At 32.8% G+C, this 5,954-nt stretch overlaps 1 pseudogene; it reads left to right on the forward strand.

Moving 5' to 3' along the window:
* Positions 1-725: 725 nt before the first annotated feature.
* On the forward strand, positions 726-3,010 carry LOC149142755 (UNC93-like protein 1 pseudogene; annotated as a pseudogene).
* The last annotated feature ends 2,944 nt before the right edge of the window (positions 3,011-5,954 follow it).

Raw genomic sequence — 5,954 nt, forward strand, 5'->3', positions numbered from 1 at the left:
AGGAAAAAACAATTCTCTTCAATCATGATGTGTAATATGAAGACAAAAAGGATGCACCAAATAAAAAGAACCAAAAAGATACACCAAACAAAAAAACATAGAATATGCACCAAACAAAAAGAACAAAAAAGACTTTTTATATTCTAGTGTAAAACCCATATAATAATGGAGATGCACAATATTAATATTTAATATCAAAGTAACATATATATATAAATTAATATTGATGAAATATATTATAATTAAATTCATTTTATGTCTAATCTTAAGGGTATCAAGAAGATTTGAAGCCGTGACTTTTCAATTGGCAAAGTATTTGGTAAGATAAACTCAACTAATTGAACTATCTCTTCAGACTATAAAGAGTGAAGAATTAATAGGCAAATTAATTTAATTGTGAACTTAGGAAATATTTAGAAATTTAATAGAAAATAGCAAAATTAATTGTTGAAATCTTTTATGTATGTGAGATACATAAATATTTGCAAAAATCTAGATTTTAAAAATATTTCAAAATAAAATAAAATAAAAAACTGAATCAATTGTTTAACCTCTTTGGAAATATTTCCAAAATCTAGAGTGGACCCAAAATACCCCAGATTTATGTGTCCCATAGACAGTGAATGGGCATCTGGAACCATATGACGAACAACAACTGGTAAAAGTTGAGAGAAGCCCAGAGTAGACTCATGCCTCCCATCGAACCGACCATTAATAAAAAGATATTCTTCCAATAAATCTTCTTGTTTTCAAAGGAATATTTTGCTCGGAAATGCTCTTTATCACGCCAAAGCACGTGCATCGACCAGATCCAGAGTTTGACTATCAGTAACCTTTGGTGTAGGACGTGCTGGATATTTAATGGCCATTCATTTGGAATCAGAAGTATGTTGGATCTCTGTTTCGTCGACCATTCCTCATTTCCTGACTCTGAAAACTGAGCTGAATTCATGTCACATCACCATCACAGTCTTTCTATTTGATTCTGAGTTGCTAACCCAAATAAAACCGACCCTTTTTTCACCAATTTCACCTACTCAAAATCTCTTTTGAGATTTTCTGTTGCATTGAGACTACCAAGAAAAGGAACAAGGTGAAGAGCTGCATACTCCATTGACCTTATCTGTTCACCAGGATCCCACTGAAGAAAAAACAGCCTGAAATACTTTTTGTTCACACCCACCAGAGAGGGCTCTGCAGGTCATTGAAGTGGGTTTCGTACATAGCAAGTTCTTCGAGTTTCATGTTTTTCCCTCTGAAAAAAAAAGCAAGCATTGTAGTTTAGAATTTCATGTTTTGCCCTCTGCAAAAAGGCGAAGTGTGGTAGTTTAGAATTTCAGCTCTTGCCATGGATTCTGATCGTAATGAGAACCGAGATGTTGTTAGATCCAAAAGGTTCATGCAACTTCCTCGGTATAATTCACCCCTAGTGCAAGTGGGACTGATTGGACTGGTGTGTTTCTGCTGCCCTGGAATGTTCAGTGCTCTGTCTGGGCTGGGAGGAGGTGGCCAAGTTGATCACAAAGCAGCCAACAATGCAAACACAGCACTCTATACAACATTTGCAGTATTTGGCATATTGGGTGGGGGTATCTACAACATTCTTGGCCCTCGGCTCACCTTGTTCAGTGGCTGTTCAACCTATATACTCTATGCTGGATCATTTCTGTACTATAATCACAAGCATAACCAGACTTTTGTGGTGGTTGCTGGAGCATTATTGGGGGTTGGAGCTGGTTTGCTATGGGCAGGCCAAGGAGCCATTATGACCTCCTACCCCACAGAAGATAGAAAAGGAGGATACATTTCATTGTTTTGGAGCATTTTCAGTTGTGGGGGTGTCATAGGAGGATTCATTCCCTTCATTTTGAATTACAACAGTAATAGTGCTTCTGTTAATGATGGAACATACATAGCATTCATGATTTTCATGGCCTTTGGAACACTCCTTACTCTGGGTCTACTTCACCCTGATAAAGTAATTAGAACTGATGGTAGCAGGGTGACTCTCATGAAATACTCTAATGCATACACCGAGGCCTGGGAGATTCTGAAACTATTTAAAAATGGTTATATGCTGCTGCTGTTTCCTGCATGTTGGGCCAGTAATTTCTTTATAACTTACCAATTCAATAATGTCAATGGACTTTTATTCAATGTTAGAACTAGAGGTCTTAACAATGCATTGTATTGGCTGGCTCAGATAGTGGGCTCTACAGGGATTGGTTACATTCTGGATTTTAGCTGCAAGAGCAGAAGGAAGAGGGGATTTTTGGGTTTGAGCATAGTTGCACTGTTGGGAACAGCTATCTGGGGAGGAGGCCTTGCAAACCAGCTAAGGTATTCTTCTGATAAACCATTAAAGGAGTTGGACTTCAAAGATTCTGGCTCTGCGTATGCAGGACCACTTATACTGTACTTCTGCTATGGATTGATGGATGCTATGTTTCAGACCCTTTGTTATTGGACCATCGGAGCTTTGGCTGATGATTCACAGACTCTGAGTAGATACAGTGGTTTCTACAAAGGTGTGCAGAGTGCAGGAGCAGCCGTAGCTTGGCAGGTTGATTCTAAAAAGGTGTCATTGCTGGCACAGCTGCTCATCAATTGGGGTCTGACTACTATCTCTTACCCTCTGGTTCTTACTGTTATTGCCTTGTCAGTAAAGGATGAGAAGTACATGCCTGGACTTGATTCAGGTAATGGCCCGAAGCAAGGTGGGAAGCCTAATCTTACAGCCACCCAGATGAGGTCAACCGATTCTCATGAGGATAATGCAGATGGATCTGTATAGTTGTAAGTTTACCTCCACTTGTAAGTAAAAGTGGAGGTGTAGTCCAATTGTTACGATTTTTTTTTTCTATGCCTAGACGAATGGGCAATTGGGTCGTTCTGGTATTATTATGGGTGAACTGCGCCATCTTAGCACTTGGTCATGGGATTTGAACATAGGATTTTGTATTCAGAACTTTGTATTTACATTTATTTTAATTTTTACTGGCTTATCCAATATACTAGCTAAAAAACTGCAATAAATAAATGGCGGGTAGCATTTATTGCCACTACTTTAGACAGGATTTTGCTATCCAAAACTATTACTAGTTATTGAACCAAATTTTGATTTAAGAACTTAATTGCTGCTTAGTATTTATCAAAACTTAATTGCTGTCACAGGCAAGGTTGGTCTCCACTTATTGTCACCACTTTAGACAGGATTTTGCTATCCAAAACTATTACTAGTTATTGAACCAAGTTTTGGTTTAAGAACTTAATTGCTGCTTGGTATTTATCAAAACTTAATTCCTGTCACAGACAAACTTGGCCTCCATTTATTGTCACTACTTTAGACAGGATTTTGCTATCCAAAACTATTACTAGTTATTGAACCAAGTTTTGGTTTAAGAACTTAATTGCTTCTTAGTATTTATCAAAGCTTAATTGCTCTCACAGACAAACTTGGTCTCCATTTATTGTCACTACTTTAGACAGGATTTTGCTATCCAAAACTATTACTAGTTATTGAACCAAGTTTTGGTTTAAGAACTTAATTGCTGCTTAGTATTTATCAAAACGTAATTGCTGTCACAGACAAACTTGGTCTCCATTTATTGTCACTACTTTAGACATGATTTTGCTATCCAAAACTGTTACTAGTTATTGAACCAAGTTTTGGTTTAAGAACTTAATTGCTGCTTAGTATTTATCAAAATTTAATTGCTGTCACAGACAAACTTGGTCTCCATTTATTCTCACTTCTTTAGACAGGATTTTGCTATCCAAAACTATTACTAGCTATTGAACCAAGTTTTGGTTTAAGAACTTAATTGCTGCTTAGTATTTATCAAAACGTAATTGCTGTCACAGACAAACTTGGTCTCCATTTATTTCACTACTTTAGACATGATTTTGCTATCCAAAACTATTACTAATTATTGGACCAAGTTTTGGTTTAAGAACTTAATTGCTGCTTAGTATTTATCAAAACTTAATTGCTGTCACAGACAAACTTGGTCTCCATTTATTGTCACTACTTTAGACAGGATTTTACTATCCAAAACTATTACTAGTTATTGAACCAAGTTTTGGTTTAAGAACTTAATTGCTGCTTAGTATTTATCAAAACTTAATTGCTGTCACAGACAAACTTGGTCTCCATGTAGGTGTTTTTGTGAGTATTTATCGAAACTTGCTGTCATAGACAGGCTTGATGACGATGTATGTGTTTTCGTTAGTATTTATTAAAACTTAATTGTGGTCATAGAAAAATCTTGTACCAATAATTCAATATCCACAATTCTACAACAATTTTCAGAGGGAGGTGAGCTCATGCTACATGGGACACATAAACTTATGATTTGGTTTGAGGTTAGTAGTTTGGAATTTCTGTATCATGTTAATTTTAATTTGTTTAGTAATATAAATTTTTAATTAAGTGTATTATATTTAGTTTTAAAATAAATACAAATTTACTAAACTAATTGAACATAATATTTTATGTAATATACTTATATGTGTGTTAGGTGAATTATAAAAATGGACTTTAATTTACTTACATATGGATTAAAAAAAATCATATTTATTTAGCCTTAAAATTATTGAACACTCACAGGTTCAAAAGAGTAGATGATGAGTGGTAAGTCATCACGTCAATCCAAGAAGGTTATCCACCCCAATATTACTTTGTTATGCTTAATGGATGCCCCCATTAAGATTAAATCAAAAGAGATAAAGAAGTAAGCATGTTGGGTAGCTCAATTGACAATGTGTGAGGAGGTTTGAGGTTCAAATCCCTTAGATTCACTTACCTTTGTGGAAGGGACATACCTAGGCCCAAGAGTTAAAATTTCAAAATAAGATTTAGATTTGATGTTAAGTTCTACATACTAAAAATTTGAAAATTATAATGCTAGAAATTGTTGTACCTCATTTATATATGTAATATGAAAATCTCTCTCTCACACACATATATAATAAGGCTGATGATTAATATCCACTAAAACTATCAGACCTTAAGATACAAGAATATATATATATATATATATATATATATATATAATTCAAATATTACACTTTTATTATAATTGTTGATAAATTATAAATTTATATTATGATATAAATAAAAAATTAACCTATCAAAATTGTGAAGATAAAGATAAACAAATAGAGATGAAAGATATTACTAAAATAGAAATGAAAAATATTATTTAAAAAAAAGTCTTAATAGTCAAGTTTGACATGCAGAGACAACATTTTGTTAGTGTATGTAACCTGTATTTATTTATTTTTAAGCATAACAAACTTGAAATTCAATGAAAATGTTTGTGTTCTTTAAAGTTTGTTTTTTTTTTGTTTATTTTTTTTTAACAGAACTTTTTGAATTTTAGGAAAACATTAGAAAAATTGAATAGGTATATATATATATATATATATATATATATATATATATATATATGGGATAGGTTTTATATATGCATTTTAATTTTTTTTCAAAATCTAGTTATTTTTTTTACCTTATTTGTAAAGTATTTTACTTTTTTATAATGAAAAAATAATAAAAAAAGTAAAATGATATTTTTCTTAATTTAAGGAGAAGTTTTTTTATAAAAAAATGAAAAGGAATATGATATAAAACAAGTGTTATAGGGTAACATAGTTCTTGCTACTTAATTGACAAATTATACTTTTGGAAAAATTGCAAATTAATTTATGAAGTGGAAAATTTAAAATTTTGGTGGAGAATAACCACTAGTAAGTTTGGGCATTTACATTCTTACTCCTACTTATTAAAGTGGTGATGGGAAGTAACTCCTCATAAGTATATTTATGCACATATCTTGTTCCTTAAATTACAGTGGGTAGTAACTTATGGTAAATATATTATTTAGGTAAAATCACTACACAAATATATGAAAATCATGGCATAAATATTGCAATTACATTAAAAAATTATGGTG

This window comes from Pinus tabuliformis, chromosome X, assembly GCF_031772625.1.
Source record: "Pinus tabuliformis cultivar Carrire ecotype Pingquan chromosome X, CPIR1, whole genome shotgun sequence".
Taxonomy (NCBI): Eukaryota; Viridiplantae; Streptophyta; class Pinopsida; order Pinales; family Pinaceae; genus Pinus; species Pinus tabuliformis.